Genomic DNA, 13,059 nt, shown 5'->3' with positions numbered 1-13,059 from the left:
ACAACTCACAAAACACCAAAGCTCGTCTGTCAAAACAAACCAATGATGAGATTGTATCTCATCATAATCAATAGCCTATGGTAATTATGATATTTCTTAAGTGTTTACTTTGTGCCAGGCACTGTACTAAGCGCTGGGGTGGATAAAAGCAAATCAGATTTGGACATGGTCCTTGTTCCATACAGCGCTCCAAGACTTAATCCCCATTTTTCAGATGAGATAAGAGAGAAGTTAATTGCCCAAGGTCACCCAGCCGACAATTGGTGGAGCTGGGATTAGAACCCATATTCTTCTGACTCCGAGACCTGGGCTCTATTCACTTACGCCTTGCTACTGAATGCTTACTGTGTGCAGGGCACTGTATTAAACACTGAGGAGAGTTCAACACAACAGAACTGGTAGTCAGGTTCCCTGCTCTTAGGGATTCCTTAGGGATTAGAACTCACGACCCCTGACTCCCAAGCCCCTGCTCTTGCCAGTAGGCCATGCTGTTTCTGGGTCCAGCCTGCTGAATGTGTATCTACTCTAGCACTTGCGTTATCTAACATTAAACTGACTCCCTTTTTTGGAATCTAATCTGCTTTTCAGTTTGAGGATTCCCTCACTCCAAACCCTAGATTTCTTACAAATGCTACTTGTGTCTTATACTTTTTATTGCCTTGACGCTATAATTTATTTTAGTGTCAGGCTGCCTTGTTAAATTATAAGCTCGTGGGGTGAGCGAAGACGAAAAACTGAATGTACAATTAACTATCTAGGTATGGAAGGCCAAGCGGTGAATGTCAGCATAAGCCACTAGTTACTGATACTGCAATGGCAATTAGCTTTTTCTAACACAATCCAGGACAACCCACGCAAATCTGTGCCATCCCTAGCTGAACCAGAACATCTGTTTAGCCTCTTTTGGTAGAACCAGAAAGGCTGAGAAGCGGCCAGTCAGTAAATTGTCTTTATTGAGTGCTTACCGTGTGCAGACTATTGTACTAAGCGCTGGGAGAGTACAGTCTAACAACATAAGAGACACATTTCCTGCCCACGACAAGTTTACAATCTAGAGGGAGAGACATTACTATAATGTATCCGCTCCTCCCCCTCTCCCTTCCCCTCCCCTCAGCACTGTGCTCATTTGTATAGATTTTTATTACCCCATTTATTTTGTTAATGAGGTGTACATCCCCTTGATTCTATTTATTGCGATTAAGTTGTCTTGTTTTTGTCCACCTGTCTCCCCCGATTAGACTGTAAGCCTGTCAATGGGCAGGGATTGTCTCTATCTGTTGCCGAATTGTACATTCCAAGCGCTTAGTACAGTGGTCAACACATAGTAAGTGCTCAATAAATACTATTGAATGGATACTATAAACAAAGGACAGAAATGGACCTAAGTACCGTGGGGCTGGAAGGCTGAATAAAGGGAGCAAGTCAGGGCCACACAGAAAGGAGTGGGAGAAAGGAAAAGGAGGGCTTAATCAGGGAAGGTCTCTTGGAGGAGATGGGCCTTCAATAAGGTTTTGAAGAGGAGGAGAGTCGGAAATGAGGAGGGAGGGCATTCCAGGTCAGAGGCAGGACGTGGGTGAGTTGGTGGCAGTGCAATCCAACTCCCCTTCTCCCTCTACTCCCTCTCCCGCCCCCCCTTCACCTCTCCGCAACTTAACCCTCTTTTCCCCCCATTTCCCTCTGCCCCTCCCCCTCTACCTTCCCATCCCCTCAGCACTGTACTCGTCTGCTCGACTGTATATATTTTCATTACCCTATTTATTTTGTTAATGAAATGTACATCGCCTTGATTCTATTTAGTTGCCATTGTTTTTACGAGATGTTCTTCCCCTCGACTCTATTTATCGCCATTGTTCTCGTCTGTCCGTCTCCCCCGATTAGACTGTAAACCCGTCAAATGGCAGGGACTGGGGACTGTATCTGTTGCCGACTTGTTCATTCCAAGCGCTTAGTACGGTGCTCTGCACATAGTAAGTGCTCAATAAATACTATTGAATGAATGAATGAATCAAGGTAAAGTGAGAAAGTTAGCATAAGAGGAATGGAATATATGGGTTGGGTGGTAGTAGAGGAGTAGCGAGCTGAGGTAGGAAGGGGCGAGATGACTGTTTTAAGTTTGAAACGAGTAAAACCCTTTTGTGTTGTAGGATTGGCTGCTGAGCACCATATTTTTGCTACATTACATTTTTCTACATTCTAGATCATAATTATCCTTTGTAAATAAACTGGAGTTTTGGTACTGATCTCAGTTTCAAATAGTAGCACCAAATTCATATTTCTGGCAGGTCTTACCTAATCGTTGTTAGCCATGTAAAACAAACTCAAGACTGAGGATTTTTTGGCTAAAAAAAAGATGTGAAATACTACCCGCTTGAGTTGATCTATCATAGGTACTTATTCCACAGATTCTATTTCTGTTTCCACATTTAAATGATCTGGGGGTTTTTAACTGGGGAATAATGTCATGGCAGCAACAGGAGGGCTCACCCCCAAGCTTGAAGGTCATTCAGGGCTGGATGTTCCACCTGAAGCAAGAGAGGAAGGGAGACAGGTGGTAGAAATGGATCAACGTGCTCACTATGAGCCAAGGGCTGTGCCAAGTTAATCATCAGGCAGTCCCTGGCCCAAACAGGCCTCACAGCCTACATAAAAGGGAGTTGGAAGTATTTTGTTTTCCTTTTTAGTGATGAGGAAGTAGAGGTCCAGTTGTTGCTTGCCCAAAGTCATCCAGCAGACAGGTGACAGAGGCAGGACTAGAACCCAGGCCCTCTGACTCCCAGGCCAGTGCTTTTTCCTTTAAACCCTGCAAAAGGGGTCTGGGATGAGGTGGGGGAACCTGGGCAAGAGAGAAAGTAAAAACCATAGTTGTTTGGGGCTTATTAAGTGCGGAGGGCTGTAGTCCATGCAGGATGATGATGATGATGATGTTGGTATTTAAGCGCTTACTATGTGCCGAGCACTGTTCTAAGCACTGGGGGAGATACAGGGTCATCAGGTTGTCCCTCTTGGAGCTCACAATCTCAATCCCCATTTTACAGATGAGGAAACCGAGGCACCGAGAAGTTAAGTGACTTGCCCAAGGTCACACAGCTGACAGGAGGCGGAGCTCAGAGTGTGAGGGGGAGGGCGTAGAGAAGCAGCGTGGCTCAGTGGCAAGAGCACAGGCTTGGGAGTCAGAGGTCATGGGTTCTAATCCCGCCTCCTCCACTTGTCTGCTGGGTGATCTTGGGCAAGTCACTTCCCTTCTCTGGGCCTTAGTTCCCTCATCTGTAAAATCGGGATGAAGACTGGGAGCCCCACAAGGGACAACCTGATGAGCCTGTATTCATTCCTTCGTTCAACAGTATTTATTGAGCGCCTTCTATGTGCAGAGCACTGTGCTAAGTGCTTGGAATGTACAATTTGGCAACAGATAGAGACCATCCCTGCCCAGTGTGGGGCTCAGTCTACGCTTAGCACAGTGCTTGACCCATTGTAAGTGCTTAACAAAATCATTGTTACTATTGTACCCTCCCAAGCGCTTAGTATTCAGTACTATTTATTGAGCGCCGACTCTGTGCAGAGCACTGTGCTAGGCGCCTGGAATGGACAATTCGGCAACAGAAAGAGATCATCCTTGCTCAACGACGGGCTCACAGCCTACGCTTAGCACCGTGCTTGACCCATAGTAAGAGCTTAACGAAAGCATCATTATTACTATTGTACCCTCCCAAGCGCTAAGTATTCAGGAGTATTTATTGAGCACCTACTCTATGCAGAGCACTGTGCTGAGCGCTTGGAGTGGACAGTTGGGCGACAGATAGAGACCATCCCTGCCCGACGACAGGCTCGCAGTCTACGCTTAGCACAGTGCTTGACTCATAGTAAGCGCTTAACAAAAGCGTCATTGTCACTATTGTACCCTCCCAAGCGCTTAGTATGCAGGCGCATTTATCGGGCGCCGACTCTGTGCAGAGCGCTGTGCCGAGCGCAACTGCTAGAGCCCACGACGGGCTCACCGTCCTGGACTATAGTAAGTGCTCAATAAATGGGACGGACCGATAGATGGCCATTCCTTCATTCAAGGGTATTTCTTGAGCGCCGACTCTGTGCTGAGCGCTTGGAATGGACCACTGGGCGACCGAGAGGGACCATCCCTGCCGGGCGCCCCGACTCACCGCCTCTGATGCTCTATATTGGAGGCTGCAGTTCTACTGAGAAGAGATGGACTCCTCATTCTCTTTATTTCGACAGGCCACGGGGGCAGTTGGGAGGAGCAGGAGGAGGAGGGATGATGGAGGAGGGCTAGAGGTTGGGCTCACGTGAGGGCCTCGGCCCGCCAACGCCCCTGGTGCGCGCGCTCCGCCCCCGATCTAGCCCCGCCCCTGGTGCGCGCGCTCCGCCCTTTGTGCACGCACCTCGCCCCCATCGAGCCCCGCCCCTCCGTCCCTCCCTCCCCTGTGACCCCGCCCCCTTTCCCTGGCCCCGCCCCCTCCAAGGCCCCTCCCGCTGCAACCGCCTGGATCCCCGTGCTGCAGACACCCGGACGCCCTCCTCCTTCTCCCTCTCCTCCTCCTTCTCCCTCTCCTCCTCCTGCTTTTCCTCCTCCTCCTCCTGCACCTTCTCCTGCGTCCCCCTTCCCCTCCTCTTGCATCTCCTCCTCCTGCTCCTGCTCCTGCTCTTGCACCTCCTCCTCCTCCTGCACCTCCTCCTGCTCCTTCCCTCCCCTCCCCGGCCCCCGCAGGCCGCAGAGGAGCCTCCGGGCCCGCAGAGACGGTGAGCGGCGATGGGGGGGGGGCGCGGCCCCCATTCGGGGAAACTGAGGCAGGGTGGGTGGGGCGGGGCACGGGGGGAGGGGAGGGCCGGCGCAGCCCCGGGGGACCCGGCCGCCCTCTGATGTCCTGCGAAAAGCGCTGCGGCCAGGCGGCACCCCCTCCGTGCGGCTCTCTCGCCTCGTCATTCCATCCTCTCTAGCCAGCGCCGACTCTGGGCTAAGCGCTCGGGGGAGGACGGCCCGGCTGACTCGATTTCCCCCGCCATTCATTCATTCGATCGTTTTTCTGGAGCGCTTACTGTGTGCAGAGCACTGCGATGTATAGTCGGCACACCCTCTTGCTTGTCTCCAGCCTCATTTAATCGGATTTAGTGAACGCCTTCTCTGGGCAGTGCATTGTACTAAGCGCTCGGGAGAGCACAGTCCAGCTGGCTCCATTTCCCCCTCCACACCCCCTGATTGCTCATGCTTGTCTCCTATTAAATGAGCCCCTGCTGTGTGCAGTGCACTCTACTAAGCGCTGGGGAGAGCACAATCCAGCTGACTCGATTTCCCCCTCCACACCCCCAGGGTGCTCATCCCTGTCCCCTATTTAGTGAGCTCCTGCTGTGTGCAGTGCACTGTACTAAGCGCTCGGGAGAGCACAATCCAGCTGACTCGATTTCCCCCTCCACGCCCCCAGGGTGTTCATGCTTGTCTCCTAATTAGTGAGCCCCTGCTGTGTACAATGCACTGTACTAAGCGCTTGTACAGTGCACTGTACTATACCCTTGGGAGAGCACAATCCAGCTGACTCGATTTCCCCCTCCACACCACCAAGGTGCTAATGCTTACCTCCTAATCAGTGAGCCCCTCCTGCGTACAATTCACTGCACTAGGTGCTTGGGAGAGGACAATCCAGATGACTTGATTTCCCCCCCCCCCCAGGTTGATCATGGGCGTATCAAGTGTCATTTGATTGCATTTAGTGAGCACCTGCTGGGTGCACAGCACTGTACTAAGCGCTTGGGAGAGTACACTGTGTCCATAGAGTCCGGCTGATTTTATTCTAAATGTGTTTTGGAGGTTTGTACCAATAGAGCCATGGAACAAACGTTTTAATCCTTCTGCAAGGAGCCTTATTTTGTCAAATATTAAACCCTGGTTTCTTACTTCATTTTAGTTACTTGCTAAAGATAGGTAGGGTACTTACTAATGGATTCCCCCCCCACCCCCGCAGAGGTTTGAACGAACCGTTGGCTAGAGGACTCGAAAGTAGTCTCGGATGTTTATCTTAAAAAGAAGGCTGGCTGTATTTACTGTTTTTGACAAGATGCAGTGGGCAACAGAAACAGCAGCCTTGTTTTTGCTGGAAGGATTCCACTTGTTTATTAGCATGTATAAACATAGTTGAAAACCCACTTGAAAACAATAAACAGCTAGGTTTGTCCCAGAAAAAGGGCGGTGATATCAATTATATTTTCTAGGAAAATAAGTGTTGGTCAAGTGAGTGACAAGGGAAGACCCGTTTTGGACAGGGGCAACGTAGTTTTGAGAGATTTTTAACTGAATGACTTTGCAAGACAGGGCCTAATGGCTCGGATGTGTTTTTCTGAATCTGAAGTTAGGATTTATAAAGGGTGTTGTCTGTTTATGTGTTATATTCTAACAGGAAAGAAGAAATCAGCGTGGAGTAATTGCTTACAAACAAGCATAACCTCTTGGGCACTATCGCTCTAGGTGGGCATTACCCAGAGGGCTCGTTAGGTAGCATCAGGTACCGTTCAAATGCCCTGTGTGCTAATATGGTGATTCTTATTGGTTCTGGTGATTAATTGGATATTAGGCAATTGGAAATAGGTGGGGCATCCCTCCTCTCCGCTTATATGCAGATCGTTGTAGGAAGACTTCAGCCCAGCAAAACATTCCCTCTCGAGGTCAAACCCTGATAGTACTGGGAAAAATCTCTGCTGGAGAATCGAGCCCCATTAGGACTCCGTCCACGTACCAGACAGGGCCCGAAATAATTAAGAACACGAGCAAGGGCAGAGGCAGAGTAAAATGGGGTTTGCGGATAGGGGGAATGAGTCACGCTGAGGATATATGATCAAGTTCTGTGTAAAAGAATATATACGTAGAGGTAAGTTAATGTACATGGATATATAGACATCTTTCTCCTTTGCCTCTGATGTGATGCTACCTTACAAGCCTTTGGGCGTGGCTCCCTTCATTCATTCAGTCATATTTATTGAGTGCTCACTGTGTGCAGAGCATTGTACTAAGTGCTTGGAAAGTACAGTACAGCAATAAAGCCCTACACAACTCTAAAACCCTAAGTGAGCCCCCAGGACAATACCCACTCCCTGCCCAAGTGGCTACTTAGATATTGTGGTATTGAAGTGCTTAATAATAATAATAATAAGGGTATTGGTTAAGCACTTAATACGTGTCAAGGCTGTTCTAAGCACTGGGGTAGATACAGATCAATAGGTTGGGCACAGTCCCTGGCCCACATGGGGCTCACAGTCTCAATCCCCATTTTACAGATGATGTCACTGAGGCCCAGGCAAGTGAAGTGACTTGCTCAAGGTCACCCAGCAGACAAATGGTTGAAAGCTTAGAAGTTTGCGTTTTGTCATTTTTTTGCAGGGCGCAACAAGTGGTACTGTTTCTTGTGATCCACCGGAATATCAACTAAAGCCTCTCCTGGGGGAGAAAAAAACCCTTTCCTAAATTGCCTCAGGGCTGGAGAAGCAGCGTGGCTCAGTGGAAAGAGCATGGGCTTTGGAGTCAGGGCTCATGAGTTCGAATCCCAGCTCTGCCACTTGTCGGCTGTGTGACTGTGGGCAAGTCACTTAACTTCTCGGTGCCTCAGTTCCCTCATCTGTAAAATGGGGATGAAGACTGTGAGCCCCACGTGGGACAACCTGATTCCCCATGTCTACCCCAGCGCTTAGAACAGTGCTCGGCACATAGTAAGCGCTTAACAAATACCAACATTATTATTATTAACCCAGTCCATCTCCCAACGGTCTGCTTTTCTCCCTTTAATGCTTGAAACAATCCTTAACTGAGTCCTGAAAATGTTTCAACTTATCAGACCACCCTTCCCTCCCCGCACTTGCATATCAGCGTGGCTCTGTGGAAAGAGCCCAGGCTTGGGAGTCAGAGATCATGGGTTCTAATCCCTGCTCCACCACTGGTCAGCTGGGAGACTTGGGGCAAGACACTTCACTTCTCTGGGCCTCATTGACCTCATCTGTAAAATGGGGATGAAGACTGGGAACACCTGATCACCTTGTATCTATCCCAGTGCTTAGAACAGTGCTTGGCACTTAGTAAGCGCTTAACAGATACCATCATTACTTTATGACCTGTTTGAGCGGCCCTTGTGCTAATATCATCAGTCCTCTTCCCCTACCGCCTTGGGTAGCATCCAGAGATTATGCATACATCCCCAGCCCCATCACTTAATCAATTGTCAGCCCCACAGAATATTTTTGCCCTGGCTTTTAAAAGGTAAAATAACGAAGGCACGGCCCTCTCGATTGATTTTTGTTTTTTCCCTTAAGCCCTGTTTTTGGACAGGCTTCGATTAACGGAGCGATCGACGATACGCTTGACCCTCACTGACCTGCCTCACGAGGTCAAGTTTCAATTTGAAAATGGGGGACAGAGGACGCGGTGTCCATCTTTAGGTTTCCGCAGTTCAGAGGTCATTCGAGGTGCTGTCGAAGGCTCGGGAAAAGCAGGTCATTCAGGAGAGGGTCCAAGTATGGTCAGTTCTTCCATAGTTTCCATTAGGGGCTCTCTATAGGAAGCAGCAGGAAAATTAGGGAGTGTTTTTTCAGAAATGGTTATCTGCCTGGATACAGTTCAGTGTTAGAAGGAAACAGTTGCGGGCCCAGTGTTGAACAGGGAGGGCTCCCATGTGAATTTTCTTTAACCTCTTGTCCTTCAAGGATGTAGACTCGATTTTATTCTAAATATTCTTATACTCTTTCACCTATCCACAATGGCTTTTAATGTTTGTCTCCTTCTCTAGACTGTAAGCAATCTCCTCTCCCAGCTCCACAGTACTTATGTCTATATCTGTAATGTATTGATGTATATTAGTCTGCCTCCCTCTTGTTGTGGGCAGGGAATGTATCTCTTTATTGTTATATTGTGCTCTGCACCTATTAAGTGCTTAGTAAATGCGATTAATTGACTGACTGACAGGGAAGGCATCTACTAAATCTCTAGTGTACTTTCCCGAACTCTTATTACAGTATTTTGCACCCAGTAAGTGCTCATTAAATATCACTGATTGATCGAAGGCATTTGGGAACTGAAAATTTTAGGTTTCAGTGTCCTGGCTATTGTTTTGGAATCATTGTCATTTATTATGCCTATATACCTACATACTCATTTGTCCCGAGGCAAGATTTTGATCAATTAGCACATTTCAGCTGTAGTCACATGTTAGCCAACACCTCAATCAGTCAGTCGTAATTATTGGGCACTTACTGTGTGCTGAGCACTGTACTAAGCCCTTGGTTGGATACACTATAACAGTATAATAGACACATTCCCTACTGACAACGAGCTTACCGTCTAGAGGGGAAACAAATCTCCGGTGCTGCACGGATTCTGTGTTTAAATGTGTATATGTGATGGAAAGGTGTTTTCTTATTTAGAGTAGTAGGTTTTGTATGGCTTTGAGAAATGAGTGGAAATGATGCCTCTTGCCCACTAAATGTTAAACTTTTCTCAGTTGCATTTATTTTTCCTATCCACTGTCTTCTATTACTAAGACAACTGATGTGCTGCTTGATTTTTCAAATGAATAAGGCATCAGCTTAAATATATGGTTTTGTCCTTTCTCTTCCACCAGGTAGTGAATATCACCCAAATATGAAAAGTAAACTGAGAGCAAAGCCTTTGTGGTAATTGGAAATAAATGCCTTTATTTTAAAATTAGCCAAATATTAGTTTTCTTATTCACAGATACTATCTTCTGTCTCTTTTTTTCCTATCTAGATTCACACATTTTTTAGTGGTCTGTCTTTTTTTAATGGTATTTGTCAAGCACTTTCTATGTATCAAGGCTTAATCTAAGTCTGTTGAAGATACGAAGTAAGGATCCACTCCCTGTCCTACCTGGAGCTCACAGTTTAGGTAGGAGGGAAAAGAGATATTGAATCCCCATTTTACAGATGAGGGAACTGGAGCACAGAGAATTTAAGTGACTTGTCCAAGGTCCTACAGTAGGAAAGTGGTAGAATGGTGATTAGAACCCAAGTCCTCTGGATCCTAGACCTGTGCTTTATCCACTAGGCCACACAGTTTTTCTCTTTGGTCATGGAGGAAAAAATGTTTAATTCAGGTGGTATAAAACTGTGGGCTTAAACCCCTTCTTTAGTTTCTGCACACTGAATTTTAAATAAGAAATTATATGTGACTTTCCCCAAAGTTCCCCATCATTCCTATTAAGGGAGCTATTAATGACCATTTCTAATCCCTATCCTGTTGTACTGCAAAGATCATGAAGTTCTCTGTGAAATTTATTTCTGAAGTTTCTAAACTTTTTGGCAGTGGGAGGAGTAATGATGGACTTGTTTTTTTCAAGGAACATGGAGAAGAGATGCAATTTTTGTAATCCTAAAAAACAGATACAGCAGGCCTGGAGACAAAGACACGGTTAATTCACGATGCCTTTCAAAATGTCACTTTTCAAGAGTGAGATCCAGAAAGACTAACAAGTACAGATTTTGTTTTCCTTCTTATAAAGGCATCTATCATTCAGTCAATGATGGACTGCTTACTGTGTGCTGAGAACAGTGCTAACTGCTTGGGAAAGTACAGTGCAATAGAGTGGGTAGACACAACCCCTGCCCTCAAGGAGTTAAAAATCTAGTAGGGATGTTAGGTGGTATCTTTTTAAAAATAAAATTCTCTGTAGTAAAATCAAGCACAGTTCAGAGACCAGTGAAACTCCTTTGCTAGACCGTTCTCAAACCCAAAAAATTTCAAGGAGGAAAAGAACCTTGTCCCTCACAAAATATCTTCTCTTCTTCCCCCGTTCCCTAGAATCTTAACTGGAGAGTGTCTTGTTGCATCCCTCGGTCTATCTTTGTTATTGTAGATTTTTAGCCTTTATCTCCTGCTCTTATAAACCTTTTCCTTTTGTGCTGCTCTTGAATTCCCACTGAATGAAAAGCATTCTTGAAAGAGATGCTATCAAGCAGCATGGCTTAGTGAAAAGAGCACGGGCCTGAGAGTCAGAGGACCCACTGTCAGTCAATCATATTTATTGAGTGCTTTCTTTGTGCACAGCCCTGTACTAAGCACTTGGGAGAGTACAATGCAACAACAGACATAGTTGGTAGGCATGATGCCTGCCCGCAATGAGCCCACAGTCTAGAGAGAGAGACAGACACTAGTATAAATAAATACATTACGGATATGTATATGAGTGCTGTGGGGCTGAGGGGGGAAGAATAATGGGAGCAAATCTAAGACCTAGTTCTAATCCTGGCTCTGCCAGATGTCTGCTGTGTCACCTTGGGCAAATCACCTCATTTCCCTGTGCCTTAGTTTTTTACATCTGAACAATGGTAATTAAATCCTACCCCCCCCCTTTTTTAAAATAGTATTTGTTAAGCACTTCTTATATGTCAAGCACTGATCTAAATGCCGGTTGGACACAGTCTCTCTCCCAAATGGGGCTATGGTCTAAATAGGAGGGAGTAGGATTTAATCCCCATTTTACAGTTGAGGAAACTGAAGTACGCAGAATGTAAGCACAGGGAAGCAGTGTGGCTCACTGGAAAGAGTACGGGCTTGGGAGTCAGAGGTTGTGGGTTCCAATTCCTCCCCCACCATTTGTCAGCTGGATGACTTGGGACAAGTCACTTCTTTGTGCCTTAATTACCTCATCTATAAAATGGGGATTAAGACTGAGCCCCACGCAGGACAACCTGACGATCTTGTATCTATGTCAGCACTTAGGACAGTGCTTGGCATATAGTAAGCACTTAATAAATACCATTATTATTATTATTGTTGCCTTGCTCAAGGTCTCACGCCAAGTAATTGGCAGAGGCAGGGTTAGAACCCACACCCTATGACTCAGAGAACCATGCTCTTTCTCCTAGGTCACTCAGCTTCCTTCCTACATAGACTGTGAGCCTCATATCAGGCAGAGACTGTGTTCATAAACTGATAATGTGCACAATGCTCAGCAAATAGTAAGCACCTAACCATCATCATGATTATTATACTCTCCCACGGTTTTAAGTGTCGTATCACTGTAGTATTTTCAAGTTCTGACTAGATGTTTTATTGAAATTTAAGGCCATTTCAAACACAAATTAAGGTGACTTTTTTGTTGGCTCATACATGAAATTTTAATATTTTTATAGGAGTAACATTGTGCTCTATGAATAGCAATTTTAACTTTAGACTCTAATAGGAAAGTGTGGCCGCTGCTATGAATATACCAGGTATGTAGCCAGCATTCAACTACACTTGCAGTAAAAGCGTACCCTTGAGCAAGCAGTTTCCCGTGAATAAATAATTCAACTGTGCCATTAAAACTGCTCCCTAAAATCGATGCTTGTATTTTGCCAAAGAATTTGTGAAATGTTTATATGGTTGTGTTTAGACTTGTTTGGGGTGACAGAACATGCTGAGGTGAGTATGTTTTCCTGTTTAAAGAGGATGGTTCTGGCACCTAGAACTAGCCTTGCCATCCCGCTGCCAGTGGCATATCCTTAGGTGCCTCAGCTGGACCCTGGCTAGATTTGTAAGCCTTGTGGCCTGGGCCAGAAACAACCTTTTTCTGGCTACCGGCCCAGGCTGGTCCAAGAGCCGATTATTCAGTACCGGGTGTTGCTCTCGAGCATGTAAACCTTGCTTTTGTCTCATCCGATCCCGGCCGGCTAGATTTGTGTTCTGACTTTAAAGACTTGTGTTGAAGGAGCCCAAATCATGTGTCTTCTCTTTGTGACGCTTTTGTAAAGCACCTGCATTGTGCGAAGCACTGCATTAGGACTAGAAAAAGGTAGAAATTATATATTTATTTGTTTGATCTATTTTGGTTAATGTCTCTTTCCCCCTGTAGACTGTGAGCTCGTTGTAGGAAGAAATGTTTATTTGTTGTTGCAGTGTACTCTCCCGAGAGCTTAGTATAGTACTTTGCACACTGTAAGAGCTCAGTAAATGCGATTGAATGAATAGAAAGGTACAGAATCAAACGAGGATCCTCTCATCCCCTCCATCCATGTTCTTTCTTAGGGAGCTAGATGTTGGACCATGGCCTATCTGTGGTCTCCGTTTAAAAGCGG

At 46.2% G+C, this 13,059-nt stretch overlaps 2 protein-coding genes across 4 annotated transcripts in view; one reads left to right on the top strand and one right to left on the bottom strand.

Moving 5' to 3' along the window:
* Positions 1-4,335, bottom strand: part of MAP2K6 (mitogen-activated protein kinase kinase 6) — a 111,291-nt gene extending 106,956 nt beyond the window's left edge. The window contains exons 1-2 of one of the 3 annotated variants that reach the window (XM_029079701.2): positions 4,155-4,328; positions 2,485-2,522 (exon numbers count right to left, since the gene is read on the bottom strand). The gene's annotated coding sequence lies outside the window, so the exon portion shown is untranslated. Of the gene's footprint in view, positions 1-2,484; positions 2,523-4,154 lie in introns of all 3 variants that reach the window. The other 2 variants (XM_029079700.2, XM_029079702.2) reach the window with 2 other exon arrangements.
* Positions 4,336-4,654: 319 nt separating this feature from the next.
* ABCA5 (ATP binding cassette subfamily A member 5) overlaps positions 4,655-13,059 on the top strand; it is a 69,636-nt gene continuing 61,231 nt past the window's right edge. The window contains exon 1 of the mRNA XM_029080129.2: positions 4,655-4,752. The gene's annotated coding sequence lies outside the window, so the exon portion shown is untranslated. The remainder of the gene's footprint in view (positions 4,753-13,059) is intronic.

The sequence above is a fragment of the Ornithorhynchus anatinus genome, chromosome 15 (assembly GCF_004115215.2).
Source record: "Ornithorhynchus anatinus isolate Pmale09 chromosome 15, mOrnAna1.pri.v4, whole genome shotgun sequence".
Classification (NCBI taxonomy): Eukaryota; Metazoa; Chordata; class Mammalia; order Monotremata; family Ornithorhynchidae; genus Ornithorhynchus; species Ornithorhynchus anatinus.
The sequence above is the reverse complement of the archived record's forward strand: the minus strand, read 5'-3'. Positions and strand labels throughout refer to the sequence as shown.